Raw genomic sequence first — 15249 nt, 5'->3', positions numbered from 1 at the left:
CTCACTTAAAGTGTACATTATCTTTCTCTGTTCCGTAACATAAATTTGGCGACCTCTTATCAGGATATTCAGGATATTATCATAAGGATATTGCTTGATATTTTGTGACTGTTACTTATTAATTATGTATACTATTACTACACTTGATGAAGCCAAAGATTTTTTGTCAAATGTGCAAACAGTGTGTGATATAGAAAACAGAACAAAGAATGAACTTAAGCTCGTTGCTCAACAATTGGGAATTGCTGTTCGCTCTCATCATTCTAAAGATCAAATTGTTGACATGATTAATGAAAGCTTGTTTAATGTAACTCCTCCAAATGAGCAAACGCAGATTGAATTAGCTAAGTTACAGCTAGCCCTGCAGGAGGCTAAGGCTAAGGAGGCGGAGTCTCGTGTTAAGGAGGCTGAATTTCAGGCAAATGCTCGTATTCAAGAGGCACAGGTACAGGCTCAGGCACAAATTGAACTTCCCAGGATTCAGGCAGACCATGAGTATCTCATGAAAGAAGGTGGAACTGGATCATCTAGCTCTGATGATTTTGATGTGGCTAAAAATGTTAAACTTGTCCCTCCTTTTTATGAATCTGATTTAACAAAGTATTTTCAGTTGTTTGAGAGGGTAGCTACAGGTTTTAATTGGCCTAAAAAGTATTGGCCAGTACTCCTTCAAACTGTTCTCACCGGTAAAGCTCAAGTAACTTATGCATCTTTGCCTCAGGATCAATCTGATAATTATGATGTAGTTAAGAACTTGATTCTTAAGGCCTATGAGCTTGTTCCTGAAGCCTATAGAGTAAAATTTAGGACAACTTACAAGCAAGATAAGCAATCCCATGTTGAGTATGCAAAAATCAAAGAAGATCTGTTAGAGCAGTGGTTAAATTCTAAGAATGTGGATTCTGATTTTGGTAAATTTAAGCAGATGATTTTGCTGGAGGATTTCAAAAGGTGTATTAGTAAAGATGTAAGCCTATATCTTGATGAGAAAAGAATAGATAATTTGTCTGATGCTGCAGTTTTAGCTGATGAGTATGTTCTCACTCACAAGAGATATTCTAGAGAAAAAGGGAAAGCTGAGAGTAAGTACGTTGCCTCTACTCAGAGTACAGGTAACAGGAAAGAGAATAAAGATGATGTTTCTCAGGAAGTAAATACCAGCTTCACCTCTAGATTTCAGAAAAGTAAATGTACTTATTGTAGTAAGCTTGGTCATACTACGGAGAGATGTTTCAGGAGACAGCGTGATGTGAACAAAAAGGAGTCTTTAAATATTCAGTCAATTGGTCTAGTGTCCACTCTTGAGAGTTCCCAGAATTCTTTAACTGAGTTAACTGAACCTGCTTTGAGGAGTAACTTAAATTCTCATGATGGAGCTCCTCTTTTGAGCAGTAACGTGGGTGACACTCTCAAGACTTCATGTGCTAATTTCCTGTCTGATGGTTTTGTCAGTCCTCTGGACAGTAATGACAGGAAATCAGTTAAAATATATCGTGATACAGGTGCTTGCCAATCCCTTATGCTGACCAGTGTTCTAGGCTCTAATGTTAATTCCTCTGATGAAACTGTAATCTTACAAGGTGTAGGGAATAATTACTTCTCTGTCCCTCTGTGCAGAGTGAATTTAGAGTCTGGTTTTGTTAATGGTTCCGTTATGGTTGGGTTGGTTGAGACACTCCCAATGTCAGGTGTAACTTTCTTACTTGGAAATGATATTGGTGGAAGTCAAGTGTGTCCAGCTCCTCAGTTGTCTAGTGAGCCAGTGGCTGCGTCCCAGGATTGTGATGTCCCTGATGTGTTCCCTGCATGTGCTGTCACTAGGGCTAAGTCTAAAGTTACTGGTGATTTAGAGGATAATGATGATGATGTTATCCTAGCTGACACTTTTCTTGCTAATTTGGACCACTCACCAGATGAGGCAGTACCCCGTAGTGTTGATAATTTGTCTCGTCAAGAGTTGGTTGAGTTGCAGGTTGCTGACCCTGAGTTGAAAGGTCTAGCTAACTCTGCTTACAGTGAAGAAGAGTCAGCCGGTGCTTCTACTTGTTATTATGTAAAGTCAGGAGTACTTATGAGGAAGTGGAGACCCCCAACAGCATCAGCCGACTGTGAATGGGAGGTTGTACATCAAGTTGTCATCCCTCGTGTTTGTAGGCAGGATATCATTCGAGTGGCTCATGATTCCAGTTTGGCAGGACACCTTGGAGTGAGGAAGACTGTGGCACGCATTTTGAAACACTTCTACTGGCCAGGTATCTTCAGGGATGTTTCCTGGTATTGTAAGTCTTGTCACACCTGTCAAGTTGTGGGGAAGTGTAATCAGACTAAAAAGGTTGCACCTCTAGTTCCCACTCCTCCTTTTGAGGCGCCTTTCACCCGTGTGTTGGTGGATATTGTGGGCCCTCTTCCTAAGACTTCTTCAGGATTTTCTTATGTGTTGACCATGATTGATATGGCTACTCGTTATCCTGAAGCCATTCCACTTAGAAACATCTCAGCAAAGAACGTGGTTAAGGAAATGCTAGGGTTCTTCACAAAGTTTGGTCTGCCCAAGGAGGTACAGTCAGACCGGGGAAGTAATTTCATGTCAAACGTTTTCAAGCAGTCTCTGAAAGAGTTGGGCATCACCCAGATCACGTCTTCAGCTTACCATCCCCAGACCCAAGGAGCGTTGGAGAGATATCATCAAACACTCAAATCGATGCTCAAGAAATACTGTTTGGAACATCAGAAAGACTGGGATAAAGGTCTTCCATTCGTTGTGTTTGCTGCAAGAGAATCTCCAAATGAATCACTGGGCTTCTCACCTTTTGAACTACTGTTTGGCCATGAAGTAAGAGGACCCCTTAAGTTACTCAAGGAATGCTGGCTGTCGGAGGAAGATGACGTCAACCTGCTGGAGTATGTGATGAAGTTCAAAGAACGGCTGTCCACTGCTTTACAGCTGGCGAGAGTGAATTTAGGAGCTGCTCAGGAGAAGATGAAGACTTGGTATGACAAGAAGTCCAGGTTACGCCACTTTCAGCCAGGAGATTAGGTTTTGATTCTGCTACCAGTTCATGGGCAACCTCTTCAAGCCAAGTTTAGTGGCCCTTATTTCGTGGAGAAGAAACTCAGTGATGTCAGCTATGTCATCGCCACACCAGATCGTAGAAAGAGCAAGCAACTATGTCACATCAACATGCTAAAGTTATATCACAGGCGGGACGAAAATAATCCAGTCTGCACTGTAGCTGTTCCACCCGAGTCTGCAAGTGAAGCTCTCCCATGCAGTATGAGCCTGAGTGATAGTTTGGGGAAGAATCCTGATATCATGAATGATCTCCAGACTAAGCTTTCTCATCTACCTCCCAAGGAAAGGCAGGAGTTTTCGGCATTACTGCAGGAGTACCCGCAAGTGTTCCGTGCTACTCCAGGAAGAACCACTGTGTTGATGCATGATGTCGATGTTGGAGACGCAAAGCCAATTAAATTGCCTCCTTACCGTGTGAACCCAGTGAAAGTTCCTCTCATCCAGAAGGAGCTTGGCTACCTGTTGGACCACAAGATGATTGAGCCCTGTCAGAGCGAGTGGAGTTCTCCTGTCACTCTGGTCCCTAAGCCGGGTGGGTCACAGCGGCTTTGCATCGACTACAGATGTGTTAATCAGATAACCAAAACAGACACTTACCCTCTCCCTCGCGTGGAAGATTGCATAGACAAGATCGGAAAGGCTAGGTACATAAGTAAGTTTGATTTGTTAAAGGGATACTGGCAAGTACCTATGACTGAACGTGCTAGGGAGATCTCATGTTTTGTAACACTAGGAAAGACTTTTGCATGTTCTGTAATGCCATATGGGATGAAGAATGCACCAGCCACATTTCAGAAGCTCATGAATGTTGTAACAGAGGGTTTGGCAGGGTGTGTTGTTTATATTGATGATGTATTAATCTTCAGTGACAACTGGAAAGATCACCTATGCCATGTCAGTAAATTTCTTGACCGTTTGGTTCATGCTAATCTTGTAGCTAATTTATCAAAGTGTGAGTTTGGTCAAGCTAAAGTTCAGTACCTTGGGTATGTAATTGGTGATGGACATGTTGCACCACCAGGAGCTAAGGTTCAGGTTATAAGTGATCTTCCCAGACCTAAAAGTAGGAAGGAGCTACAGAGATTTTTGGGAATGGTAGGTTATTACAGGAGATTTGTTCTTAACTTTTCTATTCTTGTATCACCACTTACAGACCTACTGAAAAAGGGAGTTAAATTTGTCTGGACCGATAACTGTGAATCCTCTTTCAACAAACTTAAAGCTATTCTATTAAGTCAGCCAGTGCTCGCTACTCCAAATTTTGCTAAGCCTTTTAAGATGGCTGTTGATGCAAGTGATACAGGAGCTGGGGCTGTTTTGCTGCAAGAGGATGATCAGGGTATTGAACACCCTGTATCTTACTACAGTAAGAAGTTCACTCCACCTCAAAAGAACTACTCCACTATTGAGAAAGAGCTTTTGGCCTTGATTTTGGGTTTACAGCATTTTTCATTTTATTTGTGTTCTGGTTTTGACCCCATAGTCATTTATACCGATCATAACCCACTGAAATTCCTTAGTAAGTTTAAAGATAAAAATCAGAGATTGACAAGATGGAGTCTACTTCTTCAGGAGTGTTCCTTAGACATACAACATGTCAAGGGGAAAGAAAATGTTATTGCAGATTGCTTATCTAGACTTTAGACAGATTGTTTTAGAGTAATAAGAAATTTCCTTTGTAAATTTCTTTTTTCTTTGTGGGGAGGTGTTACATAGCCTATGATTTCATCATCCTTTGTGTAATTTTAACGCACAGTATGCTGCATGTTTGATCACGAGCGTGTTCTGCCTCAGTCCCCCCCTTCTACCGTTATAGTAGAGTAAGTCGTCCTTTCTGTTGTCCAGAGCGGGATTGTCAACTCTATGTCCCCATGGCTTCATTTGCGCGTCCTTCTTACAAGTTGTATCAAGCTCTGCCGGCCCCTATATAATGAGCTCAGTCTCTGCATCATTGCCACTTGGATCTGCTCCTCATTTAGTTCACATCTCTGTCCTCCCCTGTACAGATATTATTATTGTGAGTGCTCAAGAAATCTCCAAACATCTAGCAACTGTGTGTAATTTGAGTATCACTGTTGTTGCATTTTTTCTTGTACTGTGTAGCATATGGTTGATTCTTAGGCCTAGTGAGGTCTTTGTGATTAATGTAGAGTTTTATATCAGTCATTTTTGATAATAGTTTGTATCTGTAATAATTTATCTGGCATTCACTGAGTATTATCTGGTATCTCATTTTATCAGGGCTGACTTAGATAAATTTACTCTTGCTAATTTCGTGTTAATAGAGGCTATTGCAGTTTACCATATATTTAACCTGTTTATTTGCCATTACATTATCCTTATGAGTCCTGAATGTTTTGTTGTTAGTTTGAGCATTAAACTTTAACTTGTAATTTTACCTAACTCTTTTGTTTTGAACCTGGAACTTTACGGGACAGTAGTGATTTTCAGTATTCTCACTTAAAGTGTACATTATCTTTCTCTGTTCCGTAACAATATATATATATATATATATATATATATATATATATATATATATATATATATATATACGCTCATACGCGTATACAGATATTGATAGACACAGACAGGTAGACAGAGAAACAGTAATAGACTGAGAGAGAGAGAGAGAGAGAGAGAGAGAGAGAGAGAGAGAGAGAGAGAGAGAGAATTAAAAATTCATGAACCTGTATAATGATTCTATGACTTAGCCATTAAAAGTGTGTCTGGACTTTTGAACTGTGTATTTGCCGGTAAGTTCTGCTACTCGTAACAGTCTTATCCCATACCACCTTGAGGCACTGAAGCGAGGCTTGAAGCACAAAGGAAGATAGCCATAATATGACTAAATTTCCACGATGTATTTATATCCTACAGATATTCTGATTAGTGTATTTTTGACCATATAGGTAAGCCATATTATTCTTATTCTAAAAAACTATTATAGTCGTGGACGAAAGATGGGAGTAGTCTGCTTGGTAGCAAGCTAGCTTATGACTTTATCTTGAATATTATTTCGTTGTAATGCCGTTTAGCATTTCATTATACACTACAACAAGCCCTATGTGTGCCTGCTGACTGTGTTGCTAGTAGTTATATACAGTACACTCGTTTTACTGATGGATTTTATTTTTACTAGGACAGCAGGTCAATTCACAGGGTTATTAATAACTTAGACGCTTGCAAGCAGCTGTCCCGGCGGCAGTGTTCTGGCTTCAACATGTGAGGTGTGAGACAGACGAGGAAGCACTGAGTCACCCTAGAGATGGGTGAGGAGGGGGAGAGGAGGGAAGGTAGAATACAGGACGGTAAAACGGAGGTGAAGAGGTGCAACTGTAGCCAGTTAGGTTGACAGGTAGGTAGGTAGGTTGAGATAAGTATGAAGGCAAAGAAAAAGGGGTGGTGAGGTAGACTGGGAGGTAGAGAGGAAACACTGAACCACTGAAGATACAGACTGATCAGGAAGGCAGAAAGTGGAAGTAAGGATGTAGACAATAAGAATATAAGGAACACAAGCTTATAAGCGGGTAAGGGAGCAAAAAAGCATGGAAAAGAGATAAACAGGAATATAGGTAAAAAAGGTAAGTCTCTAGGTAAATCAGTGGGCAGGTGGGCAGGGAAGTAGGTTGGCAGGTGGGAAGTAGGAAGGCAAGTTGGCAGGCAAGTAAGATGTCTAAGAAGAAGGAAGGCAGGAAGTACGCAAGTAGGCTGGAAGGTACCGGGTAGGTGGGGAAGTTGATGGGAAGGTAAGATGGCAAAAAGGAAAGTGAGAATGTAGACAGGCATGCATGTAGCAAGGAAGATAATGACTAGTTACATAAGATATGCAGTATGTGGACATATGTTGATCTGTTCAGCCTGAGAACGTCTTTCCTATTTACCTATTGTTACTGCCAGGCGATTTTATTCACCTCTGGAGACTGTTTTCGAATGAAGGGAGACAAAGCCGTTACTAACTCGTTCAGTATCAAGATGCTCCCCTCAAGTACATAAATCGTCTCGTGGCAACAAGAATAAGTTGCAAAATAAGGTGGTTGAATAGAAATACTCACAGGCAGTAAGGAGAGGAAATAAAACAAGAAAGGGGATAAAACGAGAAGAAAGCAAAAAGAGGTAGGAGGCAAAAGATGAAGTAGGTAAAGAGGCATTCAGGGAAGTCGCAATGCAGGAAGACTAGAAGATCGAAGGGCAGGCAGGAGAGAGGTAGGTAGGCAGGCAGGAAAGTAGGTAGAGAGACAGGCAGGCAGGAGGGAAAGTAGAAAAACAGAGAGGTAAGCAGGAAGGAAGGTAGGAGGGCAAGCAAGAGGGAAGGTAACAAGGAGGTAAGATAGCGAGGGAAGCGGGCTGCATGGAAGGTAGGGAAGGAGGCAGGTTAGAGGGAAGGTAGAGAGGGATGCAGAAGGAAAGATAACAAGGAAGTGAGGAGGGAATGTAGGGAAGTAGACAGGAGGGAAGAAAGATAGGCAAGCAGAAGGAAAGGAAGTAGACAATGAAGAAGGTAAAGAGAGAGGTAGGATGGAGGAAGAGAGGGAGGGAGGGAAGCAAGAAGGAACACTTTAATTAGGCAGGTGATGATGGGACACTACCACAGCCACCATCCTTAACCCCTTCCATTTGATGGAATTATATTCACTTCATTGAATTCAGGGGAGTCTTTTCGATATGGAGGGGTTAGATATAGCCAAAGTTAACTCCCTCGCTATTAGAACTCTCTCCTGAGTTGAATCAAATCGTTTGGCAGAATGTAAATACCGTGCCATGGATAAAAGGGTCATCAAAATGGGTTGGGACCGACCAGACACATGGGGCTGTATTAATAAACTTTCTTGTGCTTAAGTCGTGTATATAATTGCACATACTTTCACCATCACTTAACCAACCACCGATCACGTCGTAGCTAAACTAGATCGAATATCAAAGTGAGATATTCGAAAACAAGACTGCTTCTGATGAAAGTTAATTATAATGGAGACTTCTTTATCCTACCAATTTGTGAAGATCCTTTACAAATCACTCCCTCCGACACGTATTATCGTTGGCTTGCAAGGCTTTATGCCACCATTTTTTTACCAGCTTATTTCTGTGTCTGATAAGTTAATACATTTTTGTATGTTACTTTTGCACTTCAAATCAAAATTAGAATAGCATAGAGCATACAAGGGAATAACAAGGTGTGGAAAAGTAAGTAGATCGAGAAGGAAGGGTGCTACAAAGCCTTCAAATTCCCCGCAGATAAATATAAAAAGCCTCCCCGGCACCTTTCCCTTACCAGCAATTTCTGTGTCTGGAACGCTAATATCTTCTTGTAAGCTATCTATGCAATCTATGTAGATATGCAAGAGATAAAATTATGTACAAGAATAATACGCCGCTATATGGACAACAAATCGCTATGGAAGAGGTGCCAGAAAGCCTCTTAAGTGGAGGAGAATACAGTTATAAGACTACTGGAACCGTATTCTCTGTGATCATAAATTACACTTACACTCACAAAAAGAGGGCGGGTGTTGTTGTGTGTTCAACGCGCCTGAGCGTATGTGCTTGTACGAATATAATAAACAGTTTTTATCCGATTTTAACCAGGCTTGGTGAAAGGGCTGAGGATCAACCAAGGAGTTGACCTATTATTTTTTAGAACAATAAGTCAAAGGTCAATGTCACAGGGATAGATCAAAGCTTGACCTAGCAAGGTCAACTTTATTATTGTTTTTTAAAATCAAGCTTGGAAGGTTCAGGATAAAGCAAGAACGAAGCTATTTGATTATGAGAACAGGTCAAAGGCCAAGGTCATAGAATAAGGTCAAAGTTCGACCCATGTGTCTTTATGTGATCTCATTTGTCCTAATTGTAATGGAAGGGCTGAAAATTAGCCATGCAGCTGACCTATTGTTATTTAGCACAGTAAATCAAAAGTCAAAGTTACTGTACATGGCAAGGTCATCTTAATCAATTTGTTTTATTCGATTTAAACCATTTTTGTGGAAGTATTAAGAGTCAGCCTAGAATGACGTAAACAAATTCTGAGAGCAGGTAGTCAACGGTGGAGAAGACAGCGGAAAGTCAGATATTCGGCTCTTGAACCGACTGATAAGAGCGGGTACTGCGCTCTCCGAGCTCTTGTTTTTTGTTTTACTCATGCTACCTTTTAGAGACGTTGTTTAACCCGAAAGACTTGGCAAAACTGGGGAGGTTATAATATAGCTTTGGTTAACCCCATCACTACAGGGGGGATCTCATAAGCTAATTTATATCTTCTGACTGTAGCTATCTGGTATGGATTTATGCATACCAAGTCAACACTTCACTAAAAGATCGAACTTTCCAAAATGATTTGGTAGAAACTGTGCCAGAGCAACGGCCCAAAAGTCCTTAGCATATAACTCTTACTTAATATAAAAAACATCTGAATCACTCTGTCAATTTAAAATTGCTAGAAACCATGCAAAAGCTGTAATAATTCTCGCTAAATCAAACTTTCTTCAAAAGCAAGCATCAAAACTACTTAACAACCCCATGACAATAGAATATTCTGGTCAACTACCAAATCTTTCAATAATAACTTTAACATGTCATTATCCATTCCCCCACTAAAATCCTCTGATGACAACATTACAGATGACCCGCGTGGGAAAGCGAATATCTTTGCTAGTACATCTGCCAGAAATTCTACCATAAAAGAAGTCAGCCAGAACGTCCCAGTACTAGAAATTGACTCTTCTGACATTGTTCCACTTAAAATACAGACAAGATACGTAAAATCCATCCTAGACAATTTACCAACTAACAAAGCTCCAGGCCCAGATGGAATTCCTCTAGTTGTTTTAAGAAAGTATTCCCCAGGACTTGCCTCTGTTCTAGCTAAATTATTCAGACTATGCATACGTCCATCTTCATTCCCTGATTCATGGAAACAAGCCCACCCAATTCCTAATAAAGGAAGTTCCTCTGGCCCCTTTGATTACAGACCAATGGCTGTCACATATTCTCTTTGTAAAGTACCTGAAATTTTAATTAATAAGCACATAGTTTAACGTCTTGAATCCAACAGCTTAATTAGTGATAGACAATATGGTTTTCGCCACGAAAGATCCACCTTTGACATACTCAATATCCTGACTCATACCATACATCAATCAACTGACCAGCACGAAGAAAGTCATGCAGTGGCCCTTGATATTTCTAAGGCTTTCGATAGAGTAAGGCACCGTTCCCTGCTGTCCAAACTCTCTTGCTATGGACTGACGTCTTTTGTTCCTCTGCTTTCCGCATACCTCAATGACAGAAAAATAAGAGTAAAAGTAGATGATGTATATTCCAATTTCCACTCAACTAACGCCGGCGTGCCATAGGGATCAGTTCTGGTGCCAACCCTGTTCCCGGTTTATATTAATTATCTCTTATCTGTCACCCACAATCCCATCCATTCATATGCAGATGACTCAACACTTCACTGCTCATTCACACTCAGACACCCATTTACAAAGTCTAACATCTGTAACTCTCAACTCAGTACAGCCACCTCCGTAAATCAAGACTTATCTACGATCAGTGAATGGGGACGAAACAACCTTGTCTCATTTAATGCTAGTAAAACGAAGTATACAAAATTTACTAATAGAGATATTGCCAGATATTACCCTGAGTGCTACTTATATTCCCATCTCCAAAAGTATTAAAATTCTCGGTGTCTAACTTAACGATGCCCTCAGCTAGACTTCTCATGTCAGATCACTTGCTAAAACCGCCAAAAAGAAACTTGGATTATTGTACAGAGTCCGTAACTTTTTCACTGACGAGCAGTTAGCCATAATTTATAAGAGTCATGTGCGCTCTCAGCTTGAATATTGTTCACCCTTGTGGAATGGAAGTGTAGAGGTCGCGCTAAAACAACTAGAAAAAATTCAGAACAACCCTGTTGGAATTATTAATCACCTAGCTATTATAAACAAACTACCTCCCCTACAAGTAAGAAGGAATGTTGCCTCCCTTGCATTATTTACAAATACTTTTCTGGTAAATTCTCAGACGAAGTTGCGTTCTTTGTGCCACCTCTCCATGCCTTCCCTCGTGCTACGCGGGCATCTGGTACCGCTCCTGACTGGAATGTCACACAGCCATATTGCAGAACTTCTTATCAGATTTTTTTTTAGTCCCCGAACAGCATCTCTCTGGAACTCTCTTCCCCGGAGTTGTTTCCCCCCAAACTTTAACATACAGTTGTTCAAGTCCAACACTGTTACTAACAGTTTATGAATGGAGGACGCCAGTAATCTGGTGTATGGATTTTTTTTTTTTATTCATGTGTTTTTCCTTTGTCTGTTCTGTTATTTAAAAAAGAAAAAAAAGAAATAACACTCAAATCTCATTCTCGGGCTGAAAGGGTTTTAGAGGTTCCCTACCAAGTCTTCCTGACACTCTTCAGTCTGAGTAAACTTTTCATGATATATTAATTCGCCTGAAGGTAGCAAGAATAAAATGAAAATTGTCGTCTTACTTAAAGATTTAACCCCTTCAGCCCGGGACGCCACTGAATTTCAGTTCTTGCTACTGACAGACGTTTTTATAATTATTCAGCTTATGAAAGGTCCCTAATAGTGAAGGGGTAAACTAAAGCTATCTCTAATATCCTACAGTTTCAGAGTCTTTCCTGAGCAGAATTAAATCGTTTGGAAGTAACAATATATATATATATATATATATATATATATATATATATATATATATATATATATATATATATATATATATATATATATATATATATATATATATCTCCTCTCACCCAAGGGTTTTATACAGTTATAACTCCCGCACTACGGTAATTCTCTCCAATATCAGAATACGATCGTCTGATGGCAACATCAATAAATATATACAATAGATGCCACTGTACTGAAGGTGTTAATATTTTCCTCTCCTAATTCTGTATACACCTCCTCGGCCGCTTCTGCACATTCTGTATCCTCTTTGCTATATACAGTATATCCTAATTTATCCTCTGTTCTCATCCAGTTTTACTTTCTTTAACATTTACTCTCAACATTATCTAAATTATTCATTTTGTTATGTATGTTCGTTGCTACTCTATCCAGCAGGTTAGTGCTCGAAAACATGAGGGTTCGGTCTTAATTACAGATTATGTCTCCAATTCGTCATAAGTAACAGTCCACACCAAAGCAATTATAAACCATCTTCAACCAAGAAAAGGTGATTTACAGTTTACCCCAGTTGTTTCATTTCGTGCATGATGATCACCGATAGCATGTCATCCTCCATAAACCACTTCATTCCAGTCGGTTTTCTCCTACACGCGCCTCTCACCCTCATGGATACTCAGACCTCCGTGATCCTAAATTTCTTTCGCACTATTCATCCACCTTCTTCGTTTCCTCCTCTCACTCCCTTCACATCTATATATTTCTACTAGCCGTGATAGCGGTGCTGGTATTGTTTTCAGTTTGTGAGTATCTCTGTCAGTGTGTGTCTGCGTGTCTGTTTGCAAGATAACTTCGCAACCGCTCAGGATATCATCACAAAATTCTATAGGTGTGTAGTAGGGATAAAAATCTCAGACGAGTTCGAAATTGGTGAAGGTAGGTCAGGGTCAAGGTCATATTCCGAGCCGCGCTAGATATGTATCGGTTCGCGGCTGGTGTGATTCCCCCCTTCGGGGTTCCTCTAGTTTTCTTATGTTTCTCAACAAACATTGTCTTCATATGGCCAAATCGCTAAAACACCCTGGTCTCGCCTTTCATTTATACCACAGGTACGTCTTCTTCCTAGTAGTAGGTAGTGGCAGCCATCAACAACCCACTTCTTCCTTCCCATTTATCATTACTCCGCCAACGAAGTTGGAGGACGTTATGTATTCACCTATGTTTGTCGGTCTGCATGTCCAGACGATATTTCCAAAAGTTCTCAATGAATAGCAACGAAATTTGGTGGAAGGGTGAGCCATGGGCCAAGAAAGAAGTGATTAAATTTTGGGGCGGATCCGGATCCAGATCCGAATCCTATGTATAATACCTCCAAAAGTTCTCAATGAATTTCAATAAAATTTTGTGGTAGAGTGAGCCATGGGTCAAGGAAAAATTGATTAAATTTTGGGTCGGATCCGGATCCTATGTATTCCAAACAATATCTTCACTGACCCGGATCCGGATCCTTTTCAATGGCAATGGCTTTAGCGGAGGTATGCGCTCCTTGTGTGCTTTCTGGTTCTATTTATGTCTCCCCTCCTCTTTTCCTACTTCTCCCTTCCTTTCCTGTCACTCTTTATTCCTTTCCTTTCCTTTATTACTTTCCTACACTGAGTGACAAGTCCAATGGTTTTCTGTAACCAAGGTAACCATTTACAGTGCGACAAGTTAACCATATAACCAGGTCACCGCGTGGAGTGGAGTCTACTACGGTGAACCTGCTACCTGAGTAAAGAGATGCAAATGCTGCGTTCATCCAAGAACTTAACGTGCACATTGTTCCCTGAGCCTCGTTGTGGTGAGGCACTGTCAGCCACAAAGGAACATAATAAGCGGTTCATTGCACGGAAAAGCCCTGCAGGGAGGTTCCTTACCTGTGGTTGATGGAACTGCTCGGTCAGACAGACAGGTACTGATCAATAGCAACGTTTGCTTCCACATCTCAGTTCATTACAATATATCACCAATTCTTGAGCATCACATACCTGGTATCTGAAATACATTCATTACTGACCTAATAATTGGAACACCTGTATATATATTTTTTTTATTCATTCCCGACATCATCGCAATATATCTCCTTAATTAATTTATTTCTGATCTCAATACTGAAATATTTGTTCTCCATCATATCCCAAACACATTTCCATAACTGACCATTTCCTTACCTCATCCTTGAAACGGATCTCCATAATTTTTTCTCCACTTTTTCCTGCACTAATCCCATCTGATATATTCTGCGAGGGAGACGCCAGAATTAACTCCGTGAACTTGGGAGGTCTTTTGCTGTTATATCCCTCCTATTTCCTTGCAATTTCATGCAGTTCAGGAGATGTTTTTGAAACCGAATGGGTTAGATTTAATCTTTTTTAATCCCTTCACATCTTGAGTGTGCCCCTACGCTCCACAAAAGCGCATGGCCTTAGCAAGAATAAACTAGAGGCCTCCCCAAAGGGGAAATCACACCAGTCGCTAGCCTATCTAGAGCGGCTCGGAATATGACCTTGACCCTGACCTACTTCACCAATTTCGAACTCGCAGGAGATTTTAATCCTTACCACATACCTGTAAAATTTTGTGATGATATCTTGAGCGATTGCAAAGTTATCGTGGTAACAGACACACAGACCTTGACCTACTTTCACTAATCTCGAATCCGTAGGAGATTTCCATCTCTACTGCACACCTGTAAAATTTAGTGATGATATCTTGAGTGGTAGCCAATTTATCGTGCTAACAGACACACAGACAGACAGGCAAACTGAAAACAGTACTAGTAGGAGATTTTCAACCCTACTACACATATGTAAAATTTTGTGATGATATCTTGAGAGGTTACGATGTTATCGTGGCAACAAACACTCGGACCTTGCCCTACTTTCACCAATTTCGAACTCATGATCGATTTTTTCCCCTACTACACACCTGTAAAATTTTGTGATGATATCTTGAGCGGTTGCAAAGTTGTCGTGCTCACACACACACACACACACACACACACACACACACACACACACACACACACACACGCAAATTGAAAACAATAGCAGCTTCGCTATCGCGGCTGGCAACTATTAAAACACGTCTCTGTGTTGACATGATTGAACTAAATGGTGTGAGAGGAGGGTTGCAGTTTCCCAATTAAGCTGAGAATGAGGGAGGAGAGGGTACAAGGAAGAGAGACAGCTTTGTGAAAATATCTGGAACAGAAACTAGAGTTATCCTGATCGTGAGACGGTATTGTATTTTATTTTTTCCAGAAATAGTGCTCTTGTTTCTCCAGTTTATAGTGCCTCTCACTCCTTCAGCCCGAGGACATAATTTTTTTTTTTCAGTGCTTTTACTGCTACCAGGCGGTTGTATTCGACATAAAAGTGCTCCGATGTAGTGAAGGGAATAATGAAGGGCAAATACCAAGCCATCTAAGTCGAAAAATCTCCCCCAAGCAAAATATATTCATTATGAGAGAGCAAGAAC

This window comes from Coenobita brevimanus, chromosome 55, assembly GCF_032717465.1.
Source record: "Coenobita brevimanus isolate Jiangsu-jjx chromosome 55, ASM3271746v2, whole genome shotgun sequence".
Lineage (NCBI taxonomy): Eukaryota > Metazoa > Arthropoda > Malacostraca > Decapoda > Coenobitidae > Coenobita > Coenobita brevimanus.
The sequence above is the reverse complement of the archived record's forward strand: the minus strand, read 5'-3'. Positions refer to the sequence as shown.